At 38.2% G+C, this 20225-nt stretch overlaps 1 protein-coding gene across 9 annotated transcripts in view; it reads left to right on the top strand.

Annotated features, from left to right (window-relative positions):
- Window positions 1-814: 814 nt before the first annotated feature.
- The window catches only part of KTN1 (kinectin 1), a 104351-nt gene continuing 84940 nt past the window's right edge, over window positions 815-20225 (top strand). For all 9 annotated transcript variants that reach the window (XM_076004015.1, XM_076004013.1, XM_012757949.2 and 6 more), the window contains exon 1: window positions 815-1040. The gene's annotated coding sequence lies outside the window, so the exon portion shown is untranslated. The remainder of the gene's footprint in view (window positions 1041-20225) is intronic.

Genomic DNA, 20225 nt, shown 5'->3' with positions numbered 1-20225 from the left:
ACTGTTCTGCTGTTCATTCCTTAAAGATCGCTCCAGTTCCCACTTTGTCAGGATATAAGGGGAGGTGATGATGGGCGAGTCCTAATTTTATGTATCTCTGTTCACACGCGAGAAGCGTTTGAGTCATTTCGAGCTCTCATGACATTTGGGGAGAGATTGGAGGGGTTTGTATGTGTTCCGGGCAGTTCCAGGCATTCTGTGAGAGATTGATAAGCGATAAATCATGACAATCAACACAACTCATTTAACAGTAGCCCAGGAAGATCGCTGCCATCCTTTCAGCAGGGAGCGAACGAATAAGCAGATTCCGGCCGAACCCTGCTTCTAGCTATTTACCCGGCTGAATGAATGGCCACCAGCTGGCAGACACAACAGTTTCATAACATTGGCACACAATTCATCTGGGTCGGCTTCTAATTTCTCTCTCCGCTTGTAGCTGGGGTTGCCCGAAAGAGAATTGAGAGACACTCTGGAGACAGAGGGACGGAGGATTTCGTTTTCCAGCGATTTCTGGGGAGACATCCGGGACCGGCGAGGGCGGTGGTGGTGGTGGGAATCTAGCACCCTTTGCTTAAGTTGAAAGAAATCATCCGGTGTGGGGAGCCAGGAGTGCCAGGAGGTGCTTTGTGGGAGGGCCGAGAGACGAAACTAGCGCTGGGTGCAGAGAGCAGGGCTCCTGAACGAAGGGGATTCCGCTGAGCCTCCAACCCCAGCGCTCCTGCCCTCCGCCTAGCTGGGGGACGCGATCTCGGCAGGAAGCCCCGGAATCCCGAACCAGCAGGACGCCGGGGAACAGGCGCGCGGGGCCGGGCGGGCGCCTGTCCCTTTAAGGGGCTGGTCTCCGGGCCCCGCCGGCCCCGACGCCGGGACGTGCCGGGCCGCCCCGCCCCGCCCCGCAGCCGCCCGTTTCCTGCCCGGCGGCGCGACGGCACCTAAGCGACTGCGGCGGCGGCGGCGGCGGCGGCGCCTCGGAGCGGGCGGCCCGGGCTGTAGTGCCGGCGCCGCCGCGTCTTCCCGGTCTCCTTCCCCAGCCGCGCAGGGTGAGGGCGAGCAGGCCGCACTCGGGCCGGGGCGCCGACCGCGGGGGCGGCGGGGGAAGGGTGGCGCCGGCCGCGGGGTCCCGGGCGGGCTGGAGGGCCGCGCCAGGCGGGGGGGCGCGGCCGCGGGGCCCGGACACCGCCCGCTGCCGTCGCCCGCCCGGTAGGCCTCGGGTGTCCGGTCGCCGTCGCCCGGCTGCTGCCCAGGCCAGGACGCCGCCTCGGCCTGGCCGGGCCGCCCGGGGCCCGACCCCAGCTCGGGCGCGGCAGAGGACCCCCTCCCCCCCGAGGACGTCTCCCGAGGGCGAGGTCGGCCTGAGAGGGCCCTGGGGTGACCGAGGCGCCTATTTTTAGCAGGCCTGAGGGCCCCCGGGAGGGAAGGCGGATTACCGCCTCCTCGGTCGGTGGACGGAGGGAGCGCGCCTCCGGCGGCGTCCCTGGGCCGGAGCTGGGCCATGCTTACGCCATGCTGGAATTTCAGCCCTCGCCGTTCCCTCCGGATACTCGGAGCCGGCTCGCCCGAGCTCAGCCCCTTCCCCGCACCCCCTCCCACTGCGCCGTCGGTGTCCCCGTGTCGTGGTGCGGGGCGGTTGGGGACGGGCAAGCAGCGTGAGGGGAGAGTTAGGAAAACCTGCGGACCGTCCTCGAGGCCGGCGAAGTTATCCCTTGCTCTCTCCGAGGGGTGTGTCTTCTTAAGTGATTCCTCCTCCCCCTTCGATTTCCAACAATGGGATTTTTGGCCTTGGGGACCTTGTCAGAAAACTAAACTGGCGGTCTGGGGAAGGCGTACGGCGATGAGACACCTGGTGTGGAATGTGCAGCCCTGCACGTTGGCGGCGAAGCGGCGGGAGTGCACTAGAGACGCGCAGCTCGGGACGCGGGCGGCGGCCGCACCTCGTCCAGCCGCACCTCGATGAGGTTAAAACGGGCTGTTAGCCGTTCCTCCTCCTCGGAGGAAGGACGAATCTACATTCATAACTCTGTTGGGCCTATACCAGAAACGGATTCCTTAGCAGCTATTTGAATAGGCACTGCTTAAAAAACTACAGTTGAAGTTAACTGTTCAAAGTTGTGGTTTTTTTTTTTTTTTTCTTCCTGACATGCTTTGTGGAAAGCCGTGAGAAATTAAGACACCCATAGCCAGCTAAAGATAAGCACCTTGGGGTGAACTAAACGTTCTAAATTGTGTAGGAGTTGATTTAAAGTTTGATTTTGGCTAAATTATGTTGCACTTGTTTTCTCTACCTCACGTCGCAGGCAAATGGCAACAGTGTTTCCAGTTTGGCCAAAAGCAGTTGCTGATGAGACTTGGGATAATCTTTCCCGGAACAACACTGGAGTACTCTTGAGTTGACTTGTATTTTGGGTAGACATACCTTGCAATAGACTTTCCTATTTGATGTGTTGCTTAGTAAACAAGGCTCCTTCCTCCCCCCCCCCTCTGTCGGCGGATCTAACATGAAATAGCTGTATTTATTGTTTGTAGGATCCAAGAAAACGTTCATTCCCCTCCCATCCTAATACTGAATTAGAAGTGTCTCTTCTAATTTTGTAGACTTCAGCAGACAGACAATATCTTATCCGGTGAGCTTAGATAATAAGGTGTTCTGCCTAATTTACCTTTCTGAGACTCGCACTGAAACTTAAAATATGACAAGACCTATTGAAAATTTTTCCTAAATGTATTAAACACTTCAAAATTATAAAGGATGTCAAGATTTAACCCTTCGTGATTCAGGGTCAGCATTATGAAGAACCATTCGTTTAAGATTTTGTTTACAATTTAGGTATTTCCATATCCTCCCTTTATATCAGTAATCTCTTCTGTTTGTTTTTCCCTAAAAAAATCTTTCACTTCAGGCCACTGTTAGTTTATAAGATTTAATCTGCTTTTGGAAGGGAGATGATTTTAATAATTATATGTTAAGTATCAGTCGATATGGCTTTTCTAAAGGGCCTGAAAAGTAAAGATTTTTTTAAGGCTTATAAGGGACGGATGTTAAGATTGTCACTATCGTTAAGTTTGTAACTTGAATTTTACTTGAAATATATGGAAGGTATATTTTTAATTGTATGCTTATTTTTTATAGCCAAGGAATTTTTAATCTAAAAGATCTCTAATATTTTGTAACAATTTTAAATTGTTAATAAACTTAATGGCTTTAGGAAGGTTTGGGGTTTCTTAGGTATCTGACCTAATATGTAATAAAGGATAATATGTAAATCAGAGAAACCATGCCTTCAAAAATTGAGGATTACATGAGCTGCTTGTTCTGTGTTTTTAGCTACTTTGAAGGTAAATCCAAAGTATACTTAGAGCCTAGAAGCGAGTAACTTTCTCTAGCAGTGATATTGATGATCACTCATACACAAATAGAGTTGCATTTCATTGCTTTCTGTCCTTGTGAACACAACTTTGGGTGTCTCAATCAGAGAAATGTAATTTATATGCAGATCACTAGGAAACATTGGTTTAAATATGAATATAAGCTATTTTTTTTCTATAAATAGACAAAGAATAAGGGGGAAAACCTTAAGTGCCATGAACTAAGGAGTTTGGTTAACTTTTTGTATATCTGAGGTCTAGAAAAAGAAAAGTGATGACAGTTTATAACTGTTTGTGTGCCAGGCTGTCGTGCTTAAATGTATTTTTGGTTTTTGAGAGCAGTGGCCGTGGATACTATTTAGGCTATCTTTTTTTGAAAATGGTATAGGCTTTTAAATGGTTTTATGTAAAAAGAAAATAGGCAAGATATACTTTTAATACTAAGAACAGTTTTAGTAGAGACTCCAATAGGAAATATAATATTCCTAGGAAATATATAAGAAATGCTCAACTCCTTTTTGAAAAGTTATTTATTTTTTTGAGACAGAGTCTCACTCTGTTGCCCAGGCTAGAGTGCCTTGGCGTCAGCCTCGCTCACAGCAACCTCAAATTCCTGGGCTCTAGCAATCCTCCTGCTGCTCAGCCTCCCAAGTAGTTGGAGCTACAGGCATGCGCCACCATGCCCAGTTAATTTTTTCTATATATTTTTAGTTGTCCAATTAATTTCTTTCTGTTTTTAGTAGAGTTGGTGTCTGGCTCTTGCTCAGGCTGGTTTTGGACTCCTGACCTCGAGCCATCCTCCCGCCTCGGCCTCCCAAGAGTGCTAGGATTACAGGCATGAACCACTGCGCCTGGCCAGTTATATAATATTTTACATATCATCTTAACTACTACAGGCTAAGAACTTTTAACCATAAGTTAAATCTGGCTTCAGCAAAGTAATTTGTACACTAAATGTAACTTAATTGTTTACACTTGTCTTCTTCAGGACCACCTACTTTTTGGGTTCTTTTTTAATTGCTTTTCTCATTCTGTAATATCGTAATGGGTCATCTTGTACTCTTTAAGTTGCTATGCTTATTCTTTGGTTCACTTTTCTTTTTATATTCCTCTGGTGATCTCATCACTAATTGCTTTGCTCATGCAGTATTTATGGGTCATCCTTTACTCTGAAAGTTGACGTGCTTAGTCTTTGGTTCACTTTTCTTTTTATATTCCTCTGGCGATCTCATCTAGTGTCATGGCTTTAAATACCTATATGCTGATGGCTCTCATATTTATATCTCTAGCCTGGACTTTCCTACTGTACTCCAGACAACCTGTTAGGCCTATCCTTTTGGATGTACAGTGGTCAACTCAAACTAAACTTACATATTCCTTTTTAAAACTACCTCAGGTGCAGCCTAACCCATCTCTTCTGATGGCAGCTCTATCCACCATCAGGCAAAAAAATGTTGGCGTTATCCCTGACTTATCTCTTTCACACTTGACATTCTGTGCTGTCTTATTTTGAAAGTATATCCAGAATCCAGTCACTTCTTAACTACCTCCACTGTTTACCAGCCTGATCCAAGCCCTTATCTCTTATCTATATTTCTGTAGTTAGCCTCCTAACTGGTCTCCCTGCTTCTACACTAGCTCCCTACAGTCTTTTCAACACAGCAACCAGCTCCTCTCACTTGTCTTTTCAAAACTGTGCAATGACTTCCTATATGCAGAGTAAAAGCTGAAGTTCTTATGGCCTGTAAGGCCTTACAGAATCTGGTCACTTCTACTCTCTCCATTCCCCCTTACATTTCAGGTCGGCTACTATTCTTCTTCCTGCTTATATCCTTCCAGCCTCATTGGCTGTCTTAGGGCCATTACATTGGCTGTTGCCCTTCCTTGGATTAAAAGTGATACTTGCATGGCTTATTCCCTTCTCTCCTTCAAGTCTTTGCTCTTTATTTTTTTATTTTTATTTTTTTTTTTTGAGACAGAGTCTCACTTTGTTGCCCAGGCTAGAGTGAGTGCTGTGGTGTCAGCCTGGCTCACAGCAACCTCAATCTCCTGGGCTCAGCGATCCTATTGTCTCAGCCTCCCGAGTAGCTGGGACTACAGGCATGCGCCACCATGCCCGGCTAATTTTTTGTATATATATTTTTAGTTGGTCAATTAATTTCTTTCTATTTTTGGTAGAGACGGGGTCTCGCTCAGGCTGGTTTCGAACTCCTGACCTTGAGCAATCCGCCCGCCTCAGCCTCCCAAAGTGCTAGGATTACAGGCGTGAGCCACCGCGCCCGGCAGTCTTTGCTCTTTAAATGTCACTTTCTCAAAAAGGTCTGCCTATTTTATTTAAAACTACTCTTCCTACTTTTTATTCCTATACCCTACTCCATTTTCTCCATAGAACTTGTCATCTTATGTCAGACTGTATGATTTCCATATTGATTGTGTTTATTGTCTTTCCCTGTTCTCCAAACACACACTATAACATAACCTGTATGAGGGCAGGGCTTTTTTTCTGTTTTGTTTGTTGATAGATCCTAAGAGTTTAGGGCAGTGTTTGGCATGTAGCAGTTGCTCGATAAGGATTTGTTGAACAAATGAATTAAATCTTTATTCTGTAATCCTTCCTTTGATGGATACTGCATTCTTGGATGCGTGTTCCTTTCTTTTTTTTAGGAACTGTCAGAGCAGAAGAACTTCACAAGGAGCAATTAGGCACCCCTTGGTAGAGGGAGTGATGTTAGAATGTGGTGAGAACCTCTTATCTGTCCCACATGATTAGGGCCATTGGTTAATTAATTCAAAAAAGTGGCTAAAGCAGGACTCAAAATATATGTGTACTTTAATGTTTTCACTTAGAACATTTAATTTTACTTTTATTTGCCTATCTTTTTATTTGGACCAATCTCTTTTCTTAGAGTAGAGGGTATCTTGATCTTCTTTCCATAAATCGTACCCTGCAGACATTATCTATGATTTCTGGTATTGGTTTCTTTAAAGTGGAATGAAAACGTAGGCACTGGGAAATTCTCCAAGTCCAAGATCCTTCTAGATTTTTCCAGCTTTTCATTAAGGCCTTCCAAAAGATTTAACTTAGTTTTCATAGAAATACACCTTTTGACTTTATTCTCGTATTTAATAGATTGGTAGAAGTAAGCAGGTAGAAAGAGTACACTGCTAGCAAGAAGCATTTAGCTTTTTGTAAACACCAGCCCATTTATTTTTACAAAGGTGGAGAAGGACAGTTAATCCAGTGCGAAGTCCTTCAAGACAACTTCCACAGAGGGACCATAGAATCATAGCAGATACCATTACTAGAGGAAAATGTCATTTATCTATATTTATTTTGAGTAACATTTACAATTAGTTATCAGAACTTATGGTGAGTTTCATTTAGTACATTGTCCATCAGAGAGACTTGTTGTTAAGCTACATTTTCACTGGAAAATGTGGGACAATTATTCTTACACATGAGTCATTTGAGTTGCTAAGGAAACAGTCTGGTCTGTTTCCTTAGGTGTAATAAGTTGGAAGTCAGTCATTAGGAGACCTACAGGTCTTAGACCTTATTGACTCTAAGGTTTTATACAAGTTCTTTATTGCCCAGTTCTTTAATTACATAATATTGTCTGGTGTTGTAGAAACAGTGAGGATGCTGGGGAGTCTGAAGAACTTGGGTTTGAATTTGGTTTTGCTATTTAGCACCACTTACTGCTTGTGTGATCTTATCTAAACCTGCCTGAGGCTCATTAAGGAATCATGTTATTATCTTAGTAGTTGCTACATAAGTGATAACTAACATTAGAGTGTTGATTTCCTGTTAGATTCTGTAAATACTTTATGTGCAGTATCATATTTAATCCTCTCAGCAACCTTATGAGGTAGGTATTTGGTGGAAACTTTCCACTATTTGGTGGAAACTAGGGAGACAGGTTAAATAATTTGTTCAAAGACACAACAAATAATAGAAGGAGCCTGAATTTTAACTGAGGCATTCTGACTTTACAGCCCATTCTTACAGATTGAGCTATTTTATAAGAATGCTTTCTGAAAGAAATAAAGCACCGTCCATGTGCAACTGTCTAATGTTAGGTGTTTGAAAGCTAATTTAAAGATTATTTGAAAAGCTAACATAAAGCTCCCCCCCATTAGAGGATTAACTCTTAAAACTAGTGATTTAAATTTGAAGACATGAATTTTTTCAAGTGGAGGAAATAGTAAAAGCTACATAAAACCAAATGCTATAAAATGTTTTAATTATATGGAAAGCAGTGGATAGACTGTCATCCTTTTAGTTTCTAAGACCTTTTTTCAGTCTGAACTCCTGTGTATGTGCATTGAGTTACTCTCATGTGATCTTGTAGACATTGCTCAATGTAAATTATCTCTATAAGCCCGGCTGTAATCACCCTACCTGAAATGCATATCCTCTCTATTTTTTGTCTCAGCCTTAGTTTTCTTCATTGCACTGTCAATTACCTGACGTAGTATATGCTTATTTGTTTATATGCTTGATTTGTCCCTCACCTACAAGACTATAACAATTTGAGGCAGGGGCTTTGTCTTGTTCATCACTGTGAACTATGTTTCTGGCACTTAGGTACTGCTCAATTTGAATGAATGGATTGCCTGATGTGTAAAAATTAGGACTCATTGAGCCTTCTGCTTTACTTGTCATTTGTGTCATTCTTCTTCTTTATTAGCATGGCTAAGTGAGTGGTATTTGTAATGCCATGTAAAGTAAAACTCCAAGAATAAGGGTTTCAGGTTTACTCTGGGAGAGTGGAATAGAAAATAACTTAAAAGACAAATTTCAGCAAAATACTTGTACTTAGTACCAGTTAATCTTGTTGGTCAATAATGTAAGTGTTCTGAGTGGAATCTGTACATAAATAATTTAGTGACTGGATGTAGTTAGATCTAGTTATCTTTTGAAATAAACTTGGGCAAGCTAAGCTATGCACTGAAAGCTCCCCAGTGTTCTGAATGCTGTATTTCTGAACATTCAAGATGTTTCCTTTAATCTTTAATATCCACACACAGGTTGAATTCATTTGTGTGGCACTTGCCTGGTATTGGGAAGTCATGTTCATTTGAAATGTGTTCTATAATTATTTTATATAATTTTCATAACCTGGATGTCTGAGGTTGGCTGAATATCATGATTTCTGTGAAGTGAATTTCTCAACCATATCATTATTTAGTACTCTTATTTCTGGGTACAGTTCCAGCTACTATGTTGTATAATCTTTGTAGTTGGAACTCTGTTGCTGATGAATGGAGAATCATTTCTTAAATAACTTCTAGTTTGACCCAGATGTTTACTGTAATTTAAATTTAAATTGAGTCCTTTGTAAAAATGGCTTAGTTCTTTTGTTCTTTTTCCTTTTTTGGTCTGAAAAATTGGATTTGGTTTTGAAGAAAGTATTTCTGAGCTTGAAATTTTTGCAATACTTTTCAAGTAAATTATGCAGTTAATCTTTGAACAATGTGGAAATTAGAGTGCTGACCCTCTGCACTGTCAAAAATCCAAGAATAACTTTTGACTCCCTAAAAACTACTCATAGTACTCATACTATTGACTGGAAGACTTACCGATAACAACCAATTAACACTTATTTATATTATAGACTGTATTCTTACAATAAAGTAAGCTAGGGAAAAGAAAAAGTGATTAAGAAAATCATGAAGAGAAAATTTACAGTATTATACTGTATTCATTGATACTGTAAGTTTGTCATCTGTTTACAAGATGAATGATGTGTTTGACATGGTGAGCAAACTGCAGCTGCAGATTTCGTCTTTGGTACATATCAAGCAGTTCAACTTTTTCTTGTAATGTGGTGACTTTCTCTGCTTAGGAGCACTTTCAGTATCGCTAGTGGCACTTCCTATGGGTCCCATGATGTTATTGAAGGTTTATGGTATTGCATTAGACACAATGAAAAATAATGCAAGAGCTGTGAGAGATTACATTTTACTGTAATATGCAATTTACTGGGGAGAAAAACTGCTCACGTGGATATGATTAGTTTCATATAGTGTTTTAAATGAGTACTCACCACACTTGAGCTTACTACAATAGCAAGAGAAGTTGGCTACAAGATTATTACGTAGCCACGTATGTACATACTGTATTAGTGTAATAATTTTATGCAGTTTTGATTTAGTACTGCATCTTTACGTTTGTTTTACGTTTCTCATGACTGGACTGATAATGATGTCATGTACTTGTGTGCATACATTTTAGCTTTTTGGCTGGGTGCAATGGCTCGCACCTGTAATCCCAGCACTTTGGCGGGCCAAGGTGGGAGGATTATTTGAGGCCAGGAGTTCGAGACCAGCCAGGGCAACATAGTGAAACCCTGTCTCTACAAAAAGTGAAAAAATCAACTGGGTGTGGTGGCTTATCCCTGTATTCCTAGCCTCCTGTGGAAGCTGAAGTGTAGAGTTATTTGAGCCGAAGGGGTTCCAGTGAGGTATGATGATGCCATTTCACTCCAGCCTGGGCGACAGAGTGAGTCCTGTCTGTTTAAAAAATTTTTTTTTAAACTTTAAAAATTTGTATATATTTTATGATTGTAGATGATAAAATAGACTAGCATCTCTATATATTTTATGAATTTATGACAGTTTTTTTGATATTTCTAGGCTGTGTGGTTTGTGAGTTTTTTCAAATTGTTGCAAATCTCTAAAAAAATTTTCAGTATACTTACTGAAAAAATCCACATGTAAGTAGACTTGCACAGTTCAAACTTGTGTTGTTTAGGGGTCATCTGTACATTAAAGGTTAGCTTTGGGATTATGCGTAAAATACAGACCATGCACTTACCTTGTTTGTAGTTATGGAGAGAAAAGAAATAATTCATAAATATAAATTAGTTGTAAAATGAACAAAGTTGAATTTTTTTTCACTCTTCTAGCATTAATTATAAGGCAAAAGTTGGTACTTATATTTCATAGCCTTTCAGTGTTATGTAGCATTCATTTAAGCAAAAAATTCTAACAACATTTAAAATAACATACTACTGGTATAAAGAGAAGCTTTGGTTATTATTCTTGGTTACTGTGTCCATATAATTTCTTGAGGCATGTTTGTACTAAGTCAAGAAAACACTAGGTAGTTTTTGTGAAAATTTTTATAGGTTCCTATTTTAAAGCAGGAGTCCCTAACTTACTGTGAGTTGTATAATTATTTCTTTTTATTTTTTAATTTTCTTTATATTTGTTTATTTTAACCTTACTAAATATTCACTGTCTTTCTCTGCTTCTCATTCTCTGCCCATGGGCCTATACCCCCCACGTGAGCACTCTGCCCGCGGGCAGACATCCCCCCACATGAGCCTTCTGCACAAGGCCTGCCATGTGAGCACTCTGCACACGGCCCGACACCCCCATGTGAGCCCTCTGCACACGGCCTGCCGCCCGCCATGTGAGCACTGTGCACACGGCCTGCCACCTGCCACGTGAGCACTCTGCACACGGCCCTACACCCACTATGTGGGCCCTCTGCACGTGGCCTGGCGCCCCCAACATGAGCCCTCTGCACACCTGTATAATTATTTCATTGTATATTATAGTATAATAATAGAAATAAAATACACAATAAATATAATGCACTTGAATCATCCCGAAACCATCCTCCCCCTCCTTTGTCCATGGAAAAATTGTCTTCCATGAAAACAGTCTCTAGTGCTAAAAATGTTGGGAACCACTGTTTTAAAGTGTTTTCTTCCTTCCCCTCCCCTCTCCTTCCTTCCTTTTCTGTTTCCTTCTTTTTTGATACAGAATATTACTCTGTTGCCCTGGGTAGAGTGCAGTGACATCATCATAGCTCATTGCAACCTCAAACTCCTGGTCTCAAACGATCCTCCTGCCTCAGCCTCCCAAGTACCTGGTACTATAGGCTCACATCACAATGCCCAGCTAATTTTTTCTCTTTTTGGTAGAGACAGAGTATTGCTCTTCTTAAGGCTGATTTCTAACCCCTGAGCTCAAGTGATCCTTCTGCCTCAGCCTCCCAGAGTGCTATGATTGCAGGTTTGAGCCACCGTGCCTGGCCTAAAGTATTTTCTTTTTTGGGAAAATCCGTTTCAAAGTATATGTAGCTTTCTACAGTTATTCAGCACTGCCATTGTATAAATTAAGAAGTGGAGAAGTTTATGCCTATTTGCTTGCCTGTTTTAATTTATGTTTTATCTCTTCCTACTTGTCTTTTTATTGTTTTGTTGAAAGTTAAAACAAATTTTAAATGATTTAGATGTATAAGAATACAGAATGTATATACAGTTTAAAGATTAAATAGAAAATGAATACCTGTGTACCTTTCTCTCAGCTTTATTTAAAATTTTCTTTTAAAAATTGAATACATATAAAATATGTATAAGATACAAAGACACAATGAACAGTCTGTACCTAATTAGTTTAATAATGTTATCCTAACTTTTTATTCTTTTATATACTCCCCCCAGAGTAACAACTATCTTTCTTACCTTTGCTTTTCTTTTAGTTTTGCCACATCTGTTTACATGCCTAAACTATTTTTTTGTTCTCTTTTTACGCTCTAAAAATAGGATCCTTCTGTATGAGTTTATTTGCAACTTCCCATTTTCCTTCAACTTTACGGTCCTAATATTCTCTCACCATGTTGTATATAGCTCAGATTCATTTACTTTCACCGCTGTGTGGAATTTCATCGTATGAATATTTTATAAATGATCTATTTTCTATTGTCTGTCATGGACATTTGGGTTTCCAGGGTTTTTTTTGTTGTTGTTGTTGTTACTATAAACAGTGTGCTAATATTAACACCTTGCATAGGTCTATTGGTTGCACTTTAGTGTCTCTGATAGTGTGTTTTCAAACTTTCTGTTACCACTCACAATAAGAAACATGTTTTATGACTCAGTACATTATTAAGTGTACATATATATAACAAAAGTTTCCTAAAAATAAACTTCTGTGCAATACAGTGCTATTTTGTTTCATTAGAAGTAAAAATGCTAGTCAAGACATAAATTTTTTGCTATCAACTAAGGAGTTAAGACTCATAGTTTGAATAAATTATTTTGGGGTTGTAGCTAACTAGGAGTGGAATTGTTGGGATTGTAGGAGGTAAACATTTTCAGCTTTACTAGGTAGTTCTAAGTTGTTGTCCAATGTAAATGTACCAGTTTATTCCCCTCACCTGTGTATACATGTGATGGCTCCATGTTCTTATACTTGATATTGGCAAAGACTAAACTTAGAGAGTCTATTGTGTATGAATTATTATCTTGTACGCTTTTTATTTCCAATTACCGAGAGAAAACATCTTGTTAGTGTTCGCTGGACATTTATTTTTATTTCCTTTTCTCTGAAATGGCTGTTCATTTTTGTGTTGAGTTTGTCTTTTTGGTTGGTAAGAGTTCTTCATATGTTCTGAATACTATTAATAATTCTTTGCCAATTATGTGTCACAAATGTCTTCTCCCACTTTGGCTTGTCTTCTTTCTTGTGGTGTCTCTATTAAAAGTTTATAGTTTTAATTTAGTTGAATTTGTCGGAAGGAAAACTTTAGACAAATTTAACAGAGTTTTATTGAGCAAAGAATGATTTGCAGATCGGGCAGACCCCGAACTAGAATAGTTTCAGAGGTAACTCTGGCACTGCTGTGTAGCCGGAGGGGATATATGGACAGGAAAAGGAAAGTTACATACAGAAAATGGAAGTGAGGTACAGAAACAGCTGGATTATTCCAACACTGTTTGAACACTTGGCTGCTGTTTGAAATATGGCTTTTATGATTGGTTGAGACTGGGCTACTTGTTATAAGATAAAGTTACAGTCTGTTTATACATCCAGTTAGGTTTCAGTTCATTGTGTACAAAGAAACCTTTAGGCTGCATTTAAAATATGTAAGACAGCTTTAGGCTAAACTTAACTTAATGAACTTCTAGTATTTTTCTTTCTTAAGGGCTCAAATGTGTTTATTTACTAGATACTTTGAAATAAGTCAAGCTAATAGTTCACTAGAATATGGAGTTGTTTTGAGGATTGCTTCTACACTTTGGTTTTAGAGTCTTAAGAAAATAATTACAGTTGACCCTTGAACAACATGGGTTTTGAACCACACTGGTACATTTATACATGGAGCAGGATGGGAAACCTGTATATACGTACATGCTGTGGGTCTTGAGTATGCTAGGGATTTTGAAGGGTTGAGGGAATAGAGTAGGGGGGATGTCCTGGAACCAATCCCCTGAATATACTGAAGGACTACAGTATGTAGAAATGTTTTTAAAAAAAGTTTGGATAGAGTTATTCAGTAAACCTTGAAGTCTCCCCTCTTCTGCAAATCTTAAATGACATTGTAAGACATTTGTAAACATTTCAGTGATGCCAATGTTTGCATGTGATTTTCCTAAATTGTTATGGACATTTGTTGTGAAGAAGCTCACTGTACTTGCTGTTTTGTAGTTCAGCCTCAGTGCTCTGGAAGTGTGGACAAACTTCTGTATATCCAGCTGGTACTTGGAGTATACTTAAAGTCTGAGGAATCAGATCTTTTTTAATTTTGGAAAATTTTCACCTCTTTAAATATTGGTTGTGTTATTTTCACTTTAGACCTATGTTGGAGTCTCTTAGTTTACCCTCTGTGTCTCTTAATTGCTCTGTCAATTTTTTTCCTCTTTTCTGTGTCTTGTACTGGATGAATTCATTACTTTCTAGGAATTTACCAATTCTTTTTTCTGTCCAGTCTAGACTTTATTCTACCTATTGAATCTAAGTGCCAGCATCTGTAATTTTCATTTCTTAGATTTCAAATTGCTGAGTCATATCCATCTATCTCAATTCTGGTTTTGTTTTATAACCTTTTTGCTACTTAAAAACTCTCCTTATCTCTCTGCTTCTTCAACATGTTCAAATTAAAAATCTTCGTCAGATTGTTTCATAAAACTAATACTATCTGATGTGAATTCATGATTTTATTGGTGATTTGTTCTCATTAAATTTCTTCCTGTGTTTTGTATTTAAACTCTGAATTGGTTGCTGTTGGATCAACTCATTATTTTGACAACTAGTAAATAAAAAGAAATAAGCATTTTTCCTCTGTGATTTGTATCTTGTGATAACCAGAAGGATCTTCAGTTTCTATAGATGTGTTCTAGCTAATAAAGAAGGAATGATAGAATATCTCCATTTTGTATCTCCTAATGAATAATGTCTAGACAAAGATCAACACAGCTAGCTGCTCATATCAAAGAGACATCCATACATTAGGTACTTCCTGATGGAAATGTGCCACACTGTGCATTAATCTTACACTAAAATCAAAACTGACAGAAAAATTTGTTAAACACTATAGGGATACTATCAAGAAAATTCAGAAGCAGGAAGCTCTGTAGGACCAGCCACCTGGTTTGGTTTTTTCTAACTAAAAATTCTAAGAATTGCCAGAAACCGAATGGTAGAGATGTAGGTATGGTAGATGAAAGGAGACAAGAAATATACCAATCAAAAGATAACAAAAATATTTACAAAGCAGTTTGAGAAATGTGAATAGTGGTTGGATATTTAATATTAAGGAATTATTGTTAATTTTTAATTTGCTGTGGGACTGAATGTTTTGTCATCTTTTTTTTTCTCCAGGCTCAGACCTTCTTTATAAAGCTGTAGTTCTAGATAATAGGTTTGTAGCCTGATTGGTTTTCATACCTATTCCTTCCCTTCCTCTCCTCATCTCCCTTCCTTCCTTCTTATTTTCTTTTTAAAACTCTTTTCACAAGCTTTGCAAGTCCTATTCCCTGCCTCCATCTGGTTCTGTTGCTGTTGCCTTTAGAGCTGACCTATCTGGCCACCTTCCTCATTCCTTCTTCCCTATATTCCACTTTAGGTGTGGGTTACTGTTTTGAATTTTTATTGCATTTCTGACCTAGAGAGATGTTTATCTTAGTTCTGAGTTTAGTCACATGTAAAAAAACAATTTCCTTTTATGTTTCATACCATTGTTAAGTGTTTGAAATAGAAGAGTCTTTATTGGAAATCTTCATTTCTACTTTTTTGAATTTTGTTTTTGAATCTCAGCTGATGTATCCTGGATAATACCCAGAATGTATCCTGAGAGTTCTAGTTTGGTGATCCGTTTATTTCCTTTGCTCAAATCTGCCTTCTTTTAATTTTATTGAGTATTATTTAACTCTATAGAACAAATCTGATTTTAGTATCACACTAAATTTATGATTATAATTAGTTAAAATGCTTAAGCCTTGAAGTGTGATTTTTTTGTTGTTGTTGTTTATCCTATGTTTCTTCATTCTGGTTTGGAGCTGCTAGTCTAACTCAAACTGAATGGATTTTTTCTTTTTTGAGACAGGACTGGTATTCCTTACTATCTTATTGCTTTTTGTATCCAACTTGAAAATCAAATATTTAATGACTTGAATTCATTTTTGAAAACCCTGCTGCTAATTTAAAAGCCATTAAATGAAAACATAGTTTCTATTAATTTTAGTGGGAAATTATGATGTTTTATTCCATTCCAGACACTTCACACTTACGTAAATATTAATCCAACAATGAAAATGAGTTTAAGTATAGACCATTTGAGAGTAAATACACTTTATATACAAAATGTAATGTCATATAATGAAGGCTTATTGTATTTGCCAAAGGAAGAAGAGAAAACTTGGTGGTGTTGGTGGTTAGTGGAGTATCATTCTTTGGAAAGTCTGTTCTTTCTGTACTATTTTCTTCACTAGTTTCAAACTTTTTGGAACTCAGAGTTATCTTATATTCAGTCTGCACTTAAAAAAGCACCATTAGGTCAATAAAGTCTAAACACAAGTTTTGAAACCATGAGAAGTAGAGCACATTGCAGAGAAGATGGAAGAGTTGTAGGAGATGATTGGTCTTTGTTGCTCTTGCTTGGCATATGTACCCAAAGCAAAATATTCTGGGTTCATTCAATCATGTCATACAGTACAGATTTGTTACATATATGCTCTGACTAGAAACCATTGTGTTGAATAAAATGTTGAGTGTGTCTTTGCTTGAAATCATAATGTTGAAATTTTACTTTTTATACAATATTTATTTTGTGTGTGTTTAGGTAAACAGTCACTAGTACCAAAAAAGTCATTGCTTGAAAAGTGGTAACTTTCAAGAGCCATTTTGATGAAAACCAGTTAACTGAACAATTCATTATATAAAGTAAGTCTGTAGACTTAACATGCTATCCCTGCTTATCTGAATTATTGGAATTATTGCTATTCCAACCCGGTAACTGAAAGAGTAACAAAGGATAAAATAGTCTTTTTTATGAAACATTATTTAGTTGGTTTGCTTTTTGTTCCCATCCTTGTATTCATCACATCTTTTATATAAACTGGCAAGTTTGTCTGTAGGTAATCGATTAAAATGTTAGTAAAGTCAGGCTAAGAACAAAAATCTTTGATTCATGATTAAGATACTTTCTAAGCCATTCATTGGTGACATTGGGCTGTGATTATAACCTTTTAAGTATTCTCCAATTTATGCTATTTTCCAGCCATGTTCAGGACTTATCAATCTTGTCTCCAGTTAGCTTGTTTACCTTATCAAGTGTTCTGCCAAAATCAGGCATTCTATAATGTGTATTGGATTTTCCTGACTTAGTAACCCTGTGTTAAAAAAAAAAGGCATTGGAATGACATTTTTAAAATAGTGACTTTTTTTTTTTTTTTTTTTTTTTGAGACAGAGTCTCGCTTTGTTGTCCAGGCTAGAGTGAGTGCTGTGGCGTCAGCCTAGCTCACAGCAACCTCAAACTCCTGGGCTCTAGCGATCCTTCTGCCTCAGCCTCCCAAGTAGCTGGGACTACAGGCATGCGCCACCATGCCCGGCTAATTTTATATATATATATATATATATATATATATATATATATATATGTTAGCCAATTAATTTCTTTCTATTTATAGTAGAGACGGGGTCTCGCTCTTGCTCAGGCTGGTTTTGAACTCCTGACCTTGAGCAATCCACCCGCCTCGGCCTCCCGGAGAGCTAGGATTACAGGCGTGAGCCACCGCACCGGGCCGTGACTGTTTTATAGTGGATGGATTTTGATGTCCCTACATTTTTTAGATAGTGGTATTATCTGGATTTACCTAAAATGAATTCAATTTTAGTTTTGACTACATTCTGCTATTTTTAGTGCATGGTAGTTTTTACCTACTGTCCCACCCCCCAACTTTTTGGGCATCTTCTAACGGAAAGCAGAAGGCTTTCATGGAAATTGAAATGTAGGATTATGGCATCTGTGTATTGTCTGTCAAAAGCAGTTATTTATCTTTGCTTGGCTGTTGAGGTAATTGTATAAACATGGTTTCTAATGATTATCCCCAGAGTAGGATAGCCATATAGGGGCCTCTACTTGTGGCTATATTGTAGGTTCTGGTAACTGATTACCTTTCAAACTCTTACCTTATTTATATTTCTGTTGTCTGGAAGGGGGTCTTTGCAACCACAAATTCTGAAGGTTCACAGTATGTGGTGTTTCAGTTATGTTAACTGGATAATTTAAATACTTAATCCACCTTTATGACCATGGAAATTCAGTTGGTAAAATCACAGACTATTTTTCCTTGGAGCTAGCTCTCTAGTAAACTAGCTTCTTATCAAGATCAGTTATCTAGTTTTTGCTTTGATTTCTTATTGGGAGTGATGTCAAAAGAATAGAGCCATCTTTTTAGTAAAACTGTTTTTTAGGGGGGCGTTGTGGACTTAAACATTTGTTAATATGTAGAAGTTACACTTATTTCCTATTTAAGGTAATTCTAACTGTACTTTTTGACTTTTTTCTGTCATATATTCCTTTTGCAGTTTCAAGAACCTTGTAATAAAGTCCATACCATGATGAAACAGCCTTGATTTTGTTGTAGAGTACTAGTGAACACAAATAGGCTTGATATATGTATTTATGGGGGTTTATTTTGAAAGAAAATGCAAAGGGAAGGACTAACAAGGACTACCTATATAAAGTTATTTATGTTCAGAGAAGTAAATCTTTTTTTCTCTCCAGAGTTATGCTTGAAATGCTCTTTAGTCCACAAATATTTGAAAGTTTTATAGATTGGGTACTGTGTACTCCCAGATAGTAGGTGGGAGCAAACATACATTTGAATAGGAGTTACTCATTTGGCATGTTAAACTTTGAGTAATATAAACTAAACTTTGTACAGTCGGTAAAAATCTTTCAGTGAATGTTTTCTTAAACCATAGTTCTTAAGGTACAGTTTCAGGGAATGAGGACCATGTAAGATTATGAATGTAAAATTTCAGTGAATTAGAATGGGAAGGTTTCTTAACTTTTTAAAGATTCTTTTTCTTTAACTTCATTATAGATTTATAATCAATTTATTAACAGAAGTAATATTTCAGAACAATCTGCAAAGTACGATACATAAGTAGTTTCCTTGCCTTATTTTAGTTCCCTTTGTATATATTTGTAGTTAGAGAATGTGTAAGATTTTGCTGTTTATTCACAGTTCTGTTTGTGTAGACTTTGTATCTCTTTGCTTTCTTTTAAATAGCGGTGATAGGAATTTGCTTGTAGAATGACATAAAATCAGAATTGAAATGGAGACTATGGAGTATATTGTAAGGTTTTAGGGAAAAAAATTCAAGCTTGCACTATTTAATTGGTGCATTTAACTATAAAATGCTGTAAAGTTTTGTCCTAATTTCATATGGCTTTATACTTGGAAGCTTGTAATTGAGGGGCCAGAGAGGGAAAATTCTTGCTAGTACTCTGCTTCCTGCCTTAAGTATTTTAGTGGGGGGAAAAGGTCAGCTATAATCCCCAATGAAAAAGTATTGGATTCTCAATCATATTCTGGTTGATAGAGGTATTGTTCATTTAAAAAAAACTACATTCTGGATTAGCAAATTACATATAAAGTATTTTTAATTGTTTGCTAAGATTAACAATCAGTTTTGTTCATCACATAGGTGACAGGCTTATTGCTTCTGAAAACCAATATTCCAGTGTTTAGCTGGGTCTAGAATTCTGTTAATGATTATTGTTTCTATGGAGATTTTATTACATTATCCTTTGGCTTCTGTTAGTCATTAATATGAAGTCTAAATTATTTAATAGGTAATCTTTTCTGTGTTTTAATACTTTATATGTTTTGAATTATACAATGTTAATAGAAATATGTTTAAATATCTTTATTCTGTCCAGATTTTCCTGCCTTTCCTGAATTGGAACGTTTGTATCTTTCAACAGTTTTTGAAAATTCTCAGCCATTATCTCATCAAATACTACTTTTCTTTATTCTTTCCTTTCCTTGAATTCTCATTTGATTCACTGGACCTTCTCATTGTTATCTTTCATGTCTATTAATTTTTCTTTCACATTTTCCCTAATGTATCCTTTTGTGCTACATTGTTAGTCTATCTTATTTAATAATTGTTAAACTTTGTATAATAATCAGTCCATTTAGTTTTTAATTTCTGGGTGTTTGTACATATTACACACAGTTTGCAAACTTTTTTTTCAAGTCTTTCTAATCCTTCTGGTTTTTTATGAGTTTTCTGTGTGTCTAATTTCTTTTACAGCTCTAATGGCTGAAAAAAATTTTTTATAGTCTCATTCTTTTATCTGGAGTTCTTTGGGATACATTGCCTGTTTGTATCTACTAGCCCTTGTTCATTTTTTGATTGCAGGTACATTTCTGCCAAAGGTGAACTTACAAATACTATACTGTACAGACTAGATTGGATACAAAGAGCTTTTTTCCAGAGAAGTTTTGTTTCCTTTCTACGAGCTTTTGTTGCTTTTGAGCCATTTTTACATTAATATTTTTGATAGGAAGGGTACGGGGTGGCAGAGAGTGTAGATGCAAATCTGAGA

This window comes from Microcebus murinus, chromosome 6, assembly GCF_040939455.1.
Source record: "Microcebus murinus isolate Inina chromosome 6, M.murinus_Inina_mat1.0, whole genome shotgun sequence".
In the NCBI taxonomy this organism is placed as follows: Eukaryota; Metazoa; Chordata; class Mammalia; order Primates; family Cheirogaleidae; genus Microcebus; species Microcebus murinus.
Note: the sequence above shows the minus strand (reverse complement) of the source record. Positions and strands in the feature narration are given on the sequence as shown.